We start from the raw sequence: 17317 nt of genomic DNA, 5'->3' as shown, positions 1-17317 counted from the left end.
ACTCTTGACACCCTTCAGGCCCTAGAAAAATGTCTTATCTGACACCTGTGTGACCTTTTTCCCTCTAAGAGCCAAGAGCTTAAGATAATTGAACCCCAAAGTATTTCAGCAAATACTCTACAGCTCACAGGTTGGTTTTGGACTTTATTGTTCTATATAGTGAGTAACAACACACACACACACACACATGCACACACAGCATTTAACATGCACAACAGAGGAGTGAAATACCTGTTCATTTTTTCCTCATCATGACCAAAATCCAATTTCGTTTAGGACATTTTTCCTTTATCTTTTAAAACATACAATTCCATATCTCACCTTGACATATCTTTTCTCACTAAGGTCAAAAGCACTGCTGAAACTGCTGGTGTAAATGTATTTCCATTACTTTCCTCCTGCATATGTTCTACATTTTCAGTTCCCAAAGCATAGTGCAGAGATCAGGAAAAGCCTTATGACAGCTTCCATGCAGACCAGAAACCCAGAACCCACTGGCAGCCTGGCCCATGAAGCAGATTTCCACACACGGACCTGTTTTTATGGCTACTGGAATGCTGAGCATAACATCACCTATACAACCATACACAAGAGAACTAAAAAGCAGTGGTGTTGAGCTACCTAGAACCCAAACTATCTGACATTTGAAAATGCTTCTTAGGCTCTTATATGAGGTCCTGGGGACATTTTGGTACACAGACTTTACTGCTCAAGTCTGAAAATAGGACAGAGAGAACTCACTGAAACAAGTGTTAAGTGTTACAAGTAGTTTGAAATACACAGCTATAACAGGTGACCCCCAAAGCAACTCACACACACAGTCAGCACAAACCTACCATACTCTTATTAGAAGACCACCTGCCTAAAGCAACTGCTTTAGTTCCTGGAATGCTTCTGCTTAATTTCTTTGTCCTGTCCAGCTGGGCCCTAACTCCATTTTGCCAATGTGTATAACCTCCCTTTAGAAAATATCAAATGGACAAATCAGGTTCCAGCCTCTGGAACTGAGATATTAGTGTGCTCCATAAGCTATTAAGGGTTTCAAATTATGGCAAACAAATCCCTCAAGGCTCACTTAGAAAAAAAGTATAAAAACACAGGTCTAAGCTTGCCAGACTGTCTGCCTCTCACATTCACAGAAACCCGCCTCAGAAGACAAAAAAAAATCTTTATTATGTATGAGGTACAGACCATCTGCGATGGGCTTTGAGAGCCAACTCAAAAGTGGGGGGGGAGGAGAGTGTTCCCAACTGCATTCACAGTCAATGAAGAGCTTGAGACTCAGCAGCTGTCTGTGAGCAGGGAAGAGATGGTGGGTCAGGATGAATGAGGCTGCACAAGACCTGCCAGGGTCAAGGATGGAAAGGCACATTGTTACACACTAACTGTGTGTAGAAGCATATGGAGAACAGCATCAAGAACCAAGAAAACCTTGTGGAGACAGTAAGAACATCCTATAAACAAGGTATTCGAGGGGTGCTGCTTTCCTGTCACTGCAGGAAAGTAAGGGATGATAATATTATTATGTGGTTGTAGACCACTGAATACCTCATGCCATGGGAAGTAAGAATGGCAACAGCAGTAAACTAGTAGCAAAGACTATGGGAAGGCTTTCTTTTTTACTCTTTCTTTTAGAGAATTATACACATCTTTCCATATCAGTCTTCAAAATTTTCATGATTCTTTTGACACCTCTTTTCACTACTCCACTACACGTATCTGTATTAGCCATTTACTGTTATGCATATCATACAGCTCAATAATGTTTCATTTCTGAAAAGGAAAAAAATTACTTTTTTAAAAATTTTAACCACCAAAACTAGAGTTAGATTTAACCCTCCCTGTCCAAAAAACCCCAAATCCCACGAGAACATTTTCTAACTAAACCCATAAGAACATTTTCTAACATCTAGCAGATTGCTGTGCCTTTGTGTGTTTGCAGCTCAATAAACAGGATAGTTTCTTTGGCTGCAAATGAACTGTGACCAAGTTAATATGAGTAAGCCTTTGCAAGTGACGGTTGCTGATTCTGTCAGGAAGCAAATCTATTTACATGTCTACTCAAGCCAAAATCATCACAAGTATTTGTCTTGTTTCATAAAATTTTGCAGGCTTTTTAAACACTACATACTAAACCCTGCATTCATTGATATTGCTGGCTAAAACTCACTCATGCCTGTGGGGCCAGGCTGTCACCTGGAACATGAGTGTGTGTATAGGCTGATCCTGTAAATACTTACCAGCTGTGGAAGAGGCACTGGTGAATCTTGCCATCGCACACCGAACTCCCTTTTCCCAGTGGTCTGCTCCACCTGGCTGCTCACACCTCGGGTGTGCTGCAGCAGCTCCGCAGCGAGTGATGCCCTTTCAAGGGCCAGAGGCGGACCTGTGGGTTTGCAATGAGGCAGCTCAGGTGCAGGTTCTGCTGAGGAAGCACTCATCCCCAGGGAAAGGATGGGGTGGGGAGTTTGGGGCAGTAGCGACTCCAAGCAGCTTCCAGGAGGCTTGCCAGAGGTTGTCTGCCAAACCCCCAGCTCTGCTCCTGAACAGAGCCCGCACACGCCAGGGCCTTCGGCAACATCTGCGTCTGCACAGGAGGCTGAGGCCTGGTGAGAACAGGCACCTTCCAGATGGGCACGAGGACGTCGCTTTCACTTTGCTCAAGCACTACAAAGGCCAGGAGAAACAGTGCAGGAGTGCTGGGCTTAAATTTGCTCATTTATTTAAAAGAAGGTCAATTTTGCATACCTACGCCAATATCTGTAGAAAATTTACTGGCTGTGCCCCTGCAACTCCACACTGGTCTGCATACACTAAGCATCAATTCAGATGAGCCCTTGCCTTTTTACCCACCTATCTAGGAATATGGTTATGCCTAAGCAGGGAATTTTAAGTTGTTTCCCAGACTGCTCCTGAATCCAATTGCAACCTGTTTATTTTGACCTCAGTTCTTAGAAACTGTTGATGCCACGGTAGAAATATGCTGTGTGTTCCAACAGGCAACAAACAGTCCTAATGAGAGCACACTCCATCTGTGCTGCCAGTGCACACAGCCTCAGCCTACAGCTCAGATACGCTGGAGCTGAGCATGCAGGGAAGAGCTCATGCTGCAAGGGATGTCCTGGCACAGCAGAGCTCCCTGAAACAGGCCTCTGGGAGAGTCCCGAGGCAGCCAGGGTAGGCGCCAGCAGCACTTGAGCTCTCCCCTCCCTGTTCTGAGTTTGCAGAGTATGAGTGCTTACGTTTTTCAAACATTCCAAAACTACAAAGTAAGGAAAGCTGACTTAAAAACTGGCCAGTGCTCTCAAAAGGTAGGAGTTAAAGCGTGCAGAACACATGGCACTATTTACAGCCAGCTCGCACACTGAATTCAAGAGAATTTTCCATCAGCCTCGTACTCTGCAAAAGGTACATTACAGAAAAATGCGTGTGGGGATCCTTTAATTTCTCTTGCATCTTCTCTTATAAGATGCAGCTGGGGAGCAACACCCACTGGTACTGGTGGCATGAAACGGCGATCCTTTCCTATTACCAAGGTCTGGTACAAATTACCACGGATTTAGAGGCACTATATAAAAGACAGTGCTGATTTGTTTCTAAATTTGTATCTTGATTAAACTGTCAGGCTATAGCACAAATGCAGAGCTCACCTGACTTTAAAATCCTACAACAATAAATTATCCAAGAAGTGTAGCACAATTTGAAAATGCTTACAAATGGATCAATACTATGCTTTATGTTTAGATTTTACATCTCGGTCATGCCAAATCAAACGGAATAGAAGCAGCACTTCACATTCAAACTGTAAACTCAGTGTGCTCCACATAAAACTGCAAAGCAGAATTTTAAAAACCACCAAGCTGGCCAAGAGAATAACACCTGCATTATTATTTTCAGAATTATTTTAATCACTGTGTTGTGGTAAACAAAAAAATCAAATACAAAGGGCCAAAACTCCTATTCTCAGGATCTTGCATGCAAACTTGCATAGGTCAGATCAGTGTTTTTCAGCATTTATCCCCGTAAATAGAGCAGAATTTGGTCTCATCTGTTAAAGCAAAGTCATTTACTCCGGAATAGCTTCAATGATACTGAATATATTTTAACTATCCAGAATCTCAACATCTAGGATTAGTGCTGCAAACACAGATAGACATTGCAGTCTAATGAAAGAAAAAGTCTGCACACAAATATGGTGCAGCAAAAGTGAGATCAGCCATGCAGAACTTCCAAAAAATAGCTTAGGAATTAAACTACTATGATTATAGGTACTGTTATTGAACTATGTTAGTGCTTTCACAGTTTATTGAACCATTCTGCATAATGCAAATACTATAAAACAGAATAGATAAGTTTTCCATCATGATTACAAGCCATTGCTGCTCCTAAAGCTTTTGCTTTTTTAACTGATGTCCTTGTATGTTCCAACACAATTTTTCTACTTGCTTTTACAGGGTATCTATGTAAGAAAAGATATATTCTGAATTAATTAATCAACACACACCCTTCCAAAGAGGGAATATATGATAGAAGTATTACATAGTGAAGTTCAGGCATATTTTTATACTCTCAAAAGAGGGTAATTGATCCTCCCCTCTCCCCAGTTTCAAATGTGGAACTTGGCTGCTATGGGTTCTTTCCCACACAAATCAAGCCCTAGCTCTTTTGAATTGAAACAATATGGGATGATTATTGTGGGAAATTTTTTACTGTTACTGTAATTTAAAACTTTCTGTACCTAATTTTGCATTTTCTATAAATCAAAAACCCATTTCACTTAGGGCTACAATTAAACAGAGGAAATCAAAGACTAACTTCTAAGCAAGTCTTGCTATTAATCATAGGACAAACTAGTAGTACAACTACTTTTACTGCAGTTCCTTTCTGCCTGGGAACTACATTTTCATCAGAAGCTCGAGTTCTTTAGAGGAGATTGTGCGACAGATGAGACAAATTAAACAGAGGTACAGCGAATGGGAGAGCACCATGTGCTGTTGAAGATGAGCCTGCCCAGCAGTCCAGCACAGGGCTACTACAGAGACAACTACTCAGGGTCTGACACTGCCATTCCAGAAGCTACCATGCTTCTTCCTTCACCAGGAACAGCCACGGAGTCACATCTACTGCTTTACATATCTGAACTGAAATCAGCATCTTTCTCCTTTTAAAAGAAAAAATTACAAAAGCAGTGCATTTCAACACTGAAGTTTGTATTGAACAAACACACACACGCAAAATTAAAATCAGAGTGCAAAATGAAACCGTGTGGAATATGGAAACATAGGTCTTCTGTTTTTTCAAACTGGAAATCAGATGATGCATTTTTATTTTCTAAAAATAAAAAATGCATATTGATCACTAGACAAAATAAAATATGAATTCTCAAACCAACAGAAACATGTTTCACCCAGCTGTCTTTATTTTTTTTCTCTGTCGCTGTTTCTCAAAGAAAAATTTCTATGTAATTTCTTTTTTTTTCATATATTTTAGGGAGAGGTTTAATGTCTCATGGTGTTAGTCTTTGCAAAACTCCTACAGAGGTACAAGTCACACAAGTCATCACATTATTTACAGCAATATATCTACAATAAGTGATACTAGTAACATATTCATAAAATATATGCCCAAAAGAAAAATTGGCTTCCAGTTAAATAGTCCGCAATGTGTATATTCCACGTTAAAGAGGAGCCTTTTACCAATTGCAAAATAAAATTCAAATGTATCTTGTTAAAAATTCCACTTTTTAAAATCAGACACAAAGAAAACACCTGTGAGGAGTCTGAGGAGTTATTGGAAGAACTTCTTACACAAACAAAACAAAACCTTCCTAACACTGACTTACGACTCTAATACTGTGATTCAACAGAACATGAACGGAAACCGTTTCACCTCTGAGAAGAACTAGATTTCAGAAGTAAATAACTTAATGAGGCTATAGATTAAAACATTGTTTTACCCATGATTTTCTTCCTAACTAAGATCTCTCACGTACTTGCAACTCTCATTATCTCTGACAGTGAACCCCTGCAGCAATGGACACATCTGTTTCTCAAAAAGTGCACTGAAACCATGTCAGTGGCTGTGGCACCAGGAGCTCCCAGGCCTTTGCTTCAGGATGCTGAAACCTGCTCATCCCTTTGAGCACACCTTTCACTGAGGACAACAGGGAGCTGCTTCTGCCTTTCTCTGATCTGCTTATCAGTCAAAGGCAGGCACTGACCACACAGGAGGTGCACAAGCGAAACAGTGCCTGCAAACACAGCTTTGCCTACCAGGAATGTTGGAAAGACTGGATGTCAATTGACCTAAAGAGTGAAGAAAGAAAGAGTGGGGAAAATCCAAAAAATCGAACACAGAAGTTTGGAAGTCTTGCGCAAAGAGCATGAAAAAAGCCGGGAGCACTCACTTCATGTAGATATCTAAAAACCCTGCCCAACTCCACAGTCCAGACTGGAACATCTACACCTTCTCTTTTTCTGTTTAGGTTTATCACATTAATTTCTCCCATTTGATCTCAACTGATATTGCAAACAAAGGAGGGGAGTTGCCTGGCCTGGAGAGCTTACACACCTCTGGTGCTCAGGACATCTATATGCAGCTGGACCTGGAAGTGGAAATGAGAGTCCAGGACACTAGCTAACAAAAGCACTCCTGAGCCAGCTGGAGACACCAAAATAAACACTAAGCACCACAACTTAGGGGCCCAGCAGCACTCACCCAAAGATTTTCAGAACCATTAATAAACAGACTATAAAGCTGGGCAGAGGAATACTAGGAAACATTTCAGAGAAGTCTGGCTGCAGGACTCCTGTATTCCTACCTTTGGTTCAAAGCACTGGTTTGCCAGTTGGCACCAAGCAGGTCTGGATGAGGGGAGAGGGGATGTGGTGGAGAGGCAGAGAGGACATGGAAAGAGGACAGAGAGTCCCAGTCTGGGACTAGATGTGGGTGCATGGGTCAGTCCTACCTATAAGCACCTGCAGGACTTGGTTTTCACAGGCACATTTATAAAAAATGCAGGGAAAAACTAAACCCAAACAGCTTTTCCAGTGTTTCTGAAACACCCTGGCCTGCTGGAGCTGTCCACATGGTGGAACCAGTGTGGCTCTGTGCACCCAGCTGCTCCTCACTGAGCAACGAGGAGGAGTGAGCGTGTGTGTCTGGGGCACTCCAGGGTGGCCACGATCTTGGGGAATGGACACTGGACACAAAGTGACCTGGACATCTGTTGCTCCAGCCAGTGCCACAGTGCCAGTGTGGACAAATCTGCCTCCTGGCTCCCAGAAGCCAAGCTCCTACTGCAAACAGAGGAGAGGCTGCTGCAAAAAGAAAGAAATCCTAAATTCAATTACATTTAGGCAAGCAGTAGGATAAAAAGAATAGAATTGTCAGAGAGAAAAAGAAATCCAGCAAACAAAACATGTAAAATATGCTTATGTCTTTATTTTTAAAAGTTGCCTCCCAGCTTTCTGTTCTACATTCATAAAATGTTATGATTTTTAAGTTCTAGTTTTCATGGTCATTGTTTAATATTCTGTAAAGGTATGGGGGGATTGGGGTTTTATTTTGATTTTTTATGCGATGATCTACCTAACCTCCCCATAAGATCTTAAAATGCCATCAACATACCAGATTTTAATTACTTGCACAGCAGAATTCTAAACTGGAAGGATAAGAGACCAGGCAATTTCACAGCATCCTTCTCCCAAGCTGTTCAGATCTGACCTGGACTTTGACTTCAGGTATATTGATAGAGATGCTGAGTGGGTTAGTCTCTCCTACTATTTATCAATGCATAAAACAGAGTGATTAATTTACAAGATAGTGGTGATGAAAGAAACCTCATGGCAAGCAATACATAACCTTTCCACTTTTTGTAAGGAATACCAGTGAATTTTGCGAGGCAAGTCCTCCCAAAGCTATGAGGAAAAGCCTCCATTCAAAGGCAGTCAAGGCCTAGAAGAGCAGCTACACCCCAGATGTAGACTGTGAGATGCCCCTTGTGCAAGGGCAGCACTGGACCCCTCAAATTCTGCAGGCTCTGCGTTCCGAGCAACTCTCCCTTCCCAGATCAGTGTTCTGTGCTGTGCGTTGGCTGTACATGGTTTATTCAGATATCAGCTGTTTCTCACATCAAAAAATCTCATGGGCAACACCAGGTTTATCTCCAACTTACAAAGGGAGGTGCTGATACACAGAAAGAGGAGGAAACTTGAAGAGGCCCTTACTCTTATACCCAAGGCTGAGTGAAAAAGAATCTCCCAAATTCTCACTCACTTTTCCAAACAATGGCATCACAATTCCCATTTCATCAAGGCCTAATTTCTGGAAAACAGCATGTCTAGATGCCTATTTTACAAATTAAAGGATACTATAAAGATAGAAGAATGACTAAATAAAATCTGTGATCAAAATAATATGCAGCCCCAGAAGTGTTAATTATTCTTTGTACCCATTATTTCTTCCGGTGGCTTCTACAGTAGTAGCTCATGGTACACGATAGACGGAAAAAAGCTGGGGGCTATCTGAAGTGATTTGTGTGGGTCTTAAACTTTATGTAGGCCTTGCACTAGCCAGCAGCACGAAGCTGAAATTCACTCTGTGAAGAGTGGCTTTATTTTTTTTTTTAATTGCTATTAGAAGCAGTACCCACCCAACAGCTACTGGTCACCTGTGGAAACTTTTTGTCCTGAGTGCTCTACAGAAATGCTCATACAGAGCCAGAACAGAGGCTGCAAGCGCACTGGCAAAGTGGTTTTTCAGCTTCATCTCCTGGTGTTAATCGAATTGTTAGATTTTTCTATTTGTTCTTCCACTACTTGCAACCTTAAAACTAATAGACATAGTTAAGGTGTAGGCCTAGTTTTTCACAGATTAATGTTCAGGAGAGCTTGTTGGTACTTCCTGCTGAACCTTCAATTGCTCTTCCATTTAATGTTTCAGGTTAGACTGTATCTCAGGAGGAACATACTGAACAAGGAAACTTACAAAATTCAGGAACTGGATACAGGTGCACTCACCCCCCTTTTCCAGGTGAAATCCAACCCACCACCAGGCCTGTGTGGACTCTTCGGCATATTCAGCTCAGCAGGTACCAAAAAGCTTGCAGCAATTATTTCAACAATCATGGAATTTTAGTGCTTCCTTGTCCAGCCCAGAACCTTATATGGGTGCAAACCAGCCATATCCAGCTGACACTGTGAAAAAATCTATTTTGGGAAGAAAATTATGCTCATACTTTAAGTTCCTTCCAACTTGATAAAACCGACTGCAAGACATGGCCTGCAGTGTCCTGGACCAAAGGGACCTGCACAGCAAGGACACACATACATGTATGGCACTTTCCACAAACATCAGGGTCTCCTTAGAAATATACACTTATTCTGTGTTCACTGACTTCCACTCTGGCTTGCTCCTTACAACAGTTACAACCACCTTCCAGCTGGCTTTCCTGTCCCAAATCGGCACACTCCTTGAGACTCCAGGCCACCTTGTTCCCAGCTGGCTGCATCTGCAGCCATGTGCTATTCCTTAACAGATTTAAATTAATTAATTAGATAGAAATCCTTTATCTTCTCTTAAGCAACACTGCTGAGCTTTGACTCCTGAAAGCATTTTGGGGAAAACAAAATACAAGCACCAGATAGATACCATGTTTATGCAGTTAAACACCATCCCCAAAAACATTTTGTGTTATAGCGAAGTGACCACTACTCTAAGTAAAGTGCTAAATAGCATCTAAAATGTTTACATGTGAATATTTTACATGCAACTTCCCTTTTATTTACAGCAAACAGGAGCACAATAATATAAAAAAACTCAGATCTCATACATGAGACATATACATAGTAATGAAGGTTATACTTTAAATGAAATAATTTTATAGAGACATTCAAAGGTACCAATAAGACAGTAGAAATAATTGTTTTAGTATAATTTAAAATGTAAATGTCATGTAATATGTAATTTAAATGTAAATCTGCCCCTTAAACCTTCAATCCATCAGTGTAAATCTCCATTTAAGAAACAAAATTTCCATGTGATCATGTTAATTAATTCCTCCTTCTATAATAATTATAGAATGAGAAATGTATAACCTTCAATAAAAAACTGGTAACTAGCTATCTTCATAACGGATAGAGTTGAAAAACTGTTTTTATAAAATGGTTACCACTAAAAATAAATTTTAAAATGTTAATTATTTATTCACATAATAACTAAGCAATCAAAAAAACCCTGTATGTCACACTGCATTAAAACCAAAACTAAACCTCATGATGAACCCCTGCAGCAAAATTGTGTATGTCCTTCAGGCCTGTAACAAAGTTTCCATCCATTTTGGGATGTGATCAATTTCTTCCTTGCACCCTGCAATTCATAAATGCATGCTGGATTAGGAAGAAAACTGACGCCCTGTCCCTTAAAGCCAGATTCTGACACTCCTTGGGTTAAACTGGGTAAAGCAAGAAGGTACAAAAGCTTACTGCCCAAGTCTGAAGGTTGTGTAGAATGTAGCATTCTTTAAATGCACTTGAAGAGTCATTTGAGTTCAGGCTTCCTGCATCAGGTTTTTAAATTAATGTTAGTTGGGTTTGAGAGGACAATCCAAAACCCTCTGATATCTGTGGGAGACTTTCCACTGACTCAGGACTGGATATACTATTTTGTTTCCTATAGACAAATTAGACAATACATCTTATCTGCCAAAGGTAACAAAACTATCATGAGAACTCTCCTTTCTTAAAAAAAAAAAAAAAAAAAAAAAAAAAAGTCTGCAACCAGAGAGAAAAATAAATACATACATTAAAAAAAGAAGAAAATAAAGAATGGTTTATCAAAGAGGAAAACCTTTTGAAAATGATACTTGCTGTATATACAAATGTAGAAGTAAATATACCCGAGCTTTTTGTGTTTGGGTGGCAAAACAAATACAATGATCAAAATCTCTTGGATGCAACAAAACAGCCTTCCTAGCCTTTTGCAGACTGCGCTCCAATAGAAAGCAGGAGCAGCTCTGAAAAAATTGCCAATGCATTTAGAAGTCCATGTCAAAGCTTCGTGTTCACCAGCACAGAACTGCCTGAACTGAAACAACTGTCCATCTGAGACACTGTCAATATTTGTAGCTGCTTTATGGTTATTACACCCTGCAGATGAAAATGCAAATGAACTCTCCCACAGAACAGCCCCTCCTCGATCACCTCTGCAACTGCAATTCCATGAGACCAGTTAATGTGAGCAATGCTTCAGAAATAATAATGTAACTTGTGTGAAAAAAAAACAGCATTTGGTGATCACTTTTACAGGCCCCTTAAAACTGGCTCCTCTTTCTGAGGAATTAACTTCAGTGTAAAGCACCTTGGCCTAGCAGGGCTGTGAAAAACAAAAACGCTCTGCTCTCACATATTTCTCTAAGCTACTCAATACAGTGGTCTGTCCCCCCAACATTAAAATAAATAAGACTTGATGGTGCTGCTCCTTGTCTTCTAGCTCCCGTTTGCAGGGTATTTTTCTACTTTTGAAATAACATAAAATGAGGAAAAAAAATCAGAGAAAAATAAAGAAAACAAGACCAGTCTAAATAGTACTATTTTTTTCTAATTTGGCACTTAAAAAGTATTTGCCTCTGTAGTTATAAAACCATGTGAAGTCTTTTACTACTGAAATTGTAGCTGGCCTCTCCTCTGGAAATGTCTGTTACCTTGACAAAAGAACTTCAGGAGCTGAATGAATGCCACAGCAAACATATCTGTGAAGGTATCTGAATAAATGGGCAACATGCTAAGTGTCCTTCAGATTTAAAGTATGGCAAAATATCAGTCAGCAATTCAAATGCAATCAATCAAGGGCTTTAGAAAATGATGACTTAATTAATATTTTATAAAGGTATATTGGTTATTATAATAGTAAATTCGTTTTTCCTTAGCCCCTCTTCCCTCCCCTTTGCAAAATGTTCGATCGATATGCAAAGCAATTTACTTTTCTATTTGAGCTTTAACAAGTTTGAAAAGAGCAAATCACTTTGAAACTCCACGCAGATTGGACAGGAGCTAAATGCTTTCCTTGGCAGATAACAGGATACGACGGTTGAGGTTAATTTAAATTTACGTGTGTAAAAATAAATAGGCAGTACATTGCCATCTCAAATCTACAGACTCCTTCCAAAAGGGCTGCCCTAATTTAAATAAAAAATGCATAAGGTAATGCATCAGCTACATAGAAAATACTGACCCAACATTCCCTCTTTTTTATTCATACAACACTCATTTGGAGCACCAGTGAGATAAAGCTCTTTGGAGCACCACCCCACCCCGTTCTGTTTTTTTTTTTTTTAAAGCAAAACAACAAAATGTGATTCATGCTTAGATGTATATTTTGAAGCATCATGCCTAGACAATTTTTATGAGAGTTTTGAAAAGTTTTGTGGAAGACCCTGAAAACCACTGCAGCAGTCAGATCTTTATTTGAAACTATTATGTATATAGGCTTAATCCAAATCCCATCTGAAGTCAGTGAAAAAACCCCAGTCGCCTTCAGAGGCCTTTGGATCAGATCCTTTGTTTCCAGAGGTACAGAACAGCAAATTTCAAATGTACGCAAGAACGATGAGTATACAACTGCTAAATAAATGGTAACACTAATCTGTAAAAAAAGACATTTTTTTAAGGGGTAACTCAAAATTATGAGATCTCATATTTGATGGTGTATTATTTTTAAAAGACAGGTTGCAAAGGGCCCAATCCTGAGCATTTTATTCCTACATATCCCTCTACAAATGAAGTTGTCTTGAACAGAATTACATTCTATTTTGGAGATCATAAGTCAAATTTAAATAAAAACCTTCTAGAACTGGAGATTTAAAATATCCTCTGTGAGCGCACAGGAATACCTGTGGACAGATTTCTGCACCATTCCTAAGAGAATCACAGGCTGGTTTGCTCTCTAGTGAGAAGTTGCAGGCCAGAATTATTAGCGATTCCACAAATGTGCACAGACTGTGTCAGTGAGTATCTGGTGGAGGGGGATTGCTCCAAAGCCCATCAAACTCAGCTCAACAGAATTCAATGTATTGTGGCTCAGGTATGGAGTCAGATGCATAAACAAGTACAGATCTGCACAGCCCAGTACACTTTACAGCAGATAAACTCAGGACTTGCAGAAGTGCGTGTGCACTTCCAAACACCTACCCGTCCATTTTCTGTCTACTGGGATCACTGCTGGGGAACGTCTGTTGTGCTGGCTACAGGGATTCCAACTTTTTGTCTTCTGGTTGCAAACGTGAGTCTGGCTGCACGCACATTTATTCAAAATGAACACTTATCTCTGAGACAATCAAATGCGCTGGGTGAGCACACACTGCACGAACACGCATGCAGCTATGAAGGAACATGCTCCACAGTTTGTCTTAAATTTGAGAAACAAAACACATGCAATCATATTTTTAAATTATTTTTCCCCCCTTCTCGGACAGGTACAGGCGCCATAAACCAGCATTAGAACTGTGGCAGCGTGGCTTTGTTGTGCAGACCTGCACAAGCACCACCACTGCAGGGGGAGGAGGGAGGGCTGATTACTGGCACCTGCTTCAAGCTGCGAGGGACTGATGCAGTTAGCAGGAAAAATGCCTAATTAGAGCGTATTTCCATTTTCCTGAGGGAAAGTGTCACCATCACAGGCCTGCCTCTGCCCTGAGCACCCATGTGCATGGCAGACTCTGAGCACCAAGGCCCTGCCAAGGTTTATGGAACATGTGGCACACGGATGGAGGCCGAGTGCAGCACAGAACCCGTCCTGCTCACAGGGCAGCTGATGAAGCACTGAGTGGATGTAAATTACATCCCCCCCAAAAAACAAAACAAAACAAAAAAAAAAAAAAAAAAAAAAAACTGGATGAAAAAAGGCATTCCTTACAATCCTTTTATTTCTCCTTAGCTGCTAGCGAAGTTTTATGAATACTTGACATATACTATGAGAAGACAGTGCTGTACCCACAGAGCCACACAAAACACAATCCAGCCTCACAGTCCTACTCCTCTTACATATTCAACAAAGACAAGAACCCCGGACTGCACTCACATCTTGAAGAGCTAACTCCTGCTCCATTCTCTTTGCCTTTGTCCTCTCCACCTCCTCCTCCCTCTTCCCTCTCCTTTACCCACAATAAAATCTCTCTTACCCTGATCCAAACCTGGTAACGTTCATCCGGACAAAATTGCAATTAATTTTAAAAAGTTCAGCCAGATGGCCCACTTGCTATCTCTGGCAGTAAGGATCCCATGGTAGCCTGCCTGCCTGCAGATCCTGCTCCTGTGGGATCACTGCTGTGCCATGCGTGGAGCACAGCTCTGCCCAGCACTCTGCACCCCTCTCAGGCCTAGAACACATGGACCTTACCCTTCTGTTCCCCTCGTTCTCCACACTAGTAGGTAAAAGCCAGATTTTCAGCCAAGAGTTGGGAGGTTAACAAGAGACAGTTCATTTATCAGCAACTCCTTAAATTTTTTTTTGGAGGACAAAATTGCATTTCAAGGATTGAGATGAGGAAGAAACACTCATTTTGCCCTCAACTTGCTCTATCATAGATGATTTTAATTCTGTTTCACTCAATTATTACCTGAAAATATGAAAAAATTAATAATTATTATCTGAAAATATGCCAGACTTCATCCTAGCCAGCTATAAAATAAATCTTTTAACTAAGCAAAGTATTGTCTATGCTTTTCATTTTTCATTACATGCACCGAACATCTTGTACAAGAATCTTGGCACTCCAACACAAAACACTTTCAAAATGTAAATGCTCCAGCTCACATGCATAATTTCTGAAGACATTCATCTGAGGGGCTGAATAGTTCTATCAGCAATTATATTTCAAGTTACACATTAAAAATAATTTTAAATTTAAACCCCAGAAATCGCCAATCTAACGAACAGATTTTAATCCCTCTTCAATTAACATGCACGTGGTCTTTATATATTACTATGTTCAGCATATTTATAGAAACCCTCACTGTAAAATAAACCAAGCAATTCTGCTTCTTTTACTTGCAGAGGTAATTTCTAGCAAGCCTCCACAAAATAATGAACTAATATCTGAGAAACAACTTTATATTCCTTTAAGCTAGTCCTCATCAACAAAACAGCCCCCAAGTAGTAAAACCTAAGGAAAAAAAAAATCTTCTTTTGATAAACAGCATCATTAGGAGCAATATTTCCAAGTACTCTCAATTTCTCAGTGAGAAGTGTTCAGCAGTTTGTGAAGCCTCAACTAATATTTTATTTGCATTGTACCATGTAGCTACAGGCCTCTAAAAACCACTTTGAAGAAATTAATTTTAGCTATCACCAAGCCATATGCTCCTAATTCCTTTCTTAATTTACACAGTTCACTAAAAAATTCTCTAGTTACGTTGAGCATGGTCAGCCAATAAATACTGCTTTACTACTTACAGTTATGAGTTGTATTTCAGTTTATGTTGCCATAAACACTTCTAACGCAATGCCAATACAGAGATAGTTCTGATACAATGCTGTCAATGGCCTGAATTTAAAATTATTTTTGTATTTTCAAATTATTTTGGTGTTTTGTTTTTTTTTTTGGGGGGGGTTATTTAGTTGGATTTTTGTTTGTTTTTTTGCAGAGAAATCCACTGAAATTATTTGTATTTGGTCTGTTATTTACTTTAAATCTTAGACATAAATAAAATTAATGGGAAAATATTAAAATATTTTACACAAGCCTCCCATTTTTCCAGTGTGCAGAAAAAGCATATTGGTTTAGAAATACATATGAAAGGACTACTTTCCTCATAAAATGTCCTAAAATATATTTATTTTCAGATACTTTAATTTCCACATAGATGAGTCTATATAAAGAATTGAAAATACCTATTACTGTAAGTCTGGCAATTTCACAGTAGTAATAAATCCTAAGCATTTAACTATCTATCAAACTGCACCTAACTCAGTACATCTCTATCTACATGCTACTTTGGTTTATAAATGGCATTACTCTAATATTTAAGTATTCTGCTTAAAATAAATTCCTTCATTAACACCCGAAGAGAAAGAGAGTGGGAGTGTGCGTGAGCATGTGCCAGGTCGCATACATAAAAGATAAAAAGAAAATACACTTTTGGCACTTCTGGGCCTTTAAAGGCCTTGAAAAACAGTATTTTTAAAATATATTATAAAAATGGCAATTAGATAATTAGATAATCCTGAATAATTCCAGGTATCAAAAAATTTAAACATGAATGATGAAAATACTTACATTCAAATTCACATTGCTAAGAAAACCAGGAAATGTAATTGCGATGAGACACAATCATTGGAGAGCATCAGATAGTTACCTGCAAAGCTAGGAGTTGAGCAATGCCACCAGGTCCCTTCTCTCATATGTGTCCCTTCAAATAAAACCCATGCTCTGCCTGGTGGCTTCATTACAGCTGCTCTGCACAGGAATGCTTAATAATGCTTCACACAGACTGAAATATTAACTAAATGTAAAAAACTTGCACTGTTCAACTTTGTTTCTTCTCTTAAGCTCCGTTCCATTTTTATTTTTCAGAAGGGAAGGGGAAGCGCCATTCAGGAAAGCAGTTATATTGTGCTCAATGAAGGCAGGACTGGCACAAGTCCTAGAACATTTGCATTCAGAAATAAAAGCTGTGATCGACCTTTGTCTGCTAAGAAAATGAAGCTTGCTGGTTTTAAACAGGCTAGCGAAGGGAGGGGCAGACTCGATAGAGAGGGAGAAGAGAACCTAAAAAACAGCAACAATAGCAAATATTAGTCTATCACATCCTTAATAGCCAGCAAAGCGATCCTCCCGAATGAGCCTGGACCTCGCCGGGCTGATAACGCACTCCTGGTTAAGCACAGATTATCAGGCGGACGCGAACCAATGTGCCGATCCCCACGTAGTTCCCGAAACTTGATTTTCCCACTTGGCATCCCCTGCGCTCCGGCGGGAGCAGCTTACCCTGGCAGGGCGGGACGGCGGCCCGCGAGCCGCCGATGGATGCGGCGCTGGGTGTTCCCCTCGCAGCTCCGCAATCCCCAGGAAGGCGGGCGGGAGGCTCCAGGCGAGGCGGCGCATCTGCGCGGCCGGGCAGGCCCGGGAGGCGGCCTCGCCCCGCGCCGGCCCCGCCGGCAACAATGGGCGGCTGCGAGGGGTGGCAGGGACGGCGGCGAAGAGAAGGGAGCAGAGCACGCAGAAAGCAAGGGAGAAGAGAGGGGAGGAAGCGAGGGGGGAGAGACGGAGGGAAAGAGGAGAGGAGGGGAAAAAAGAGAAGCGTGTTAAGCTTGTCTGGTA

At 40.5% G+C, this 17317-nt stretch overlaps 1 long non-coding RNA gene across 1 annotated transcript in view; it reads right to left on the bottom strand.

The window, feature by feature from the left end:
• Positions 1-2321, bottom strand: part of LOC137474159 (uncharacterized) — a 41220-nt gene extending 38899 nt beyond the window's left edge. The window contains exon 1 of the long non-coding RNA XR_010999195.1: positions 2241-2321. This is a non-coding gene — a long non-coding RNA (uncharacterized lncRNA). The remainder of the gene's footprint in view (positions 1-2240) is intronic.
• Positions 2322-17317: the final 14996 nt, after the last annotated feature.

Source organism: Anomalospiza imberbis, chromosome 5 (assembly GCF_031753505.1).
Source record: "Anomalospiza imberbis isolate Cuckoo-Finch-1a 21T00152 chromosome 5, ASM3175350v1, whole genome shotgun sequence".
NCBI lineage: Eukaryota > Metazoa > Chordata > Aves > Passeriformes > Viduidae > Anomalospiza > Anomalospiza imberbis.
Note: the sequence above shows the minus strand (reverse complement) of the source record. Positions and strands in the feature narration are given on the sequence as shown.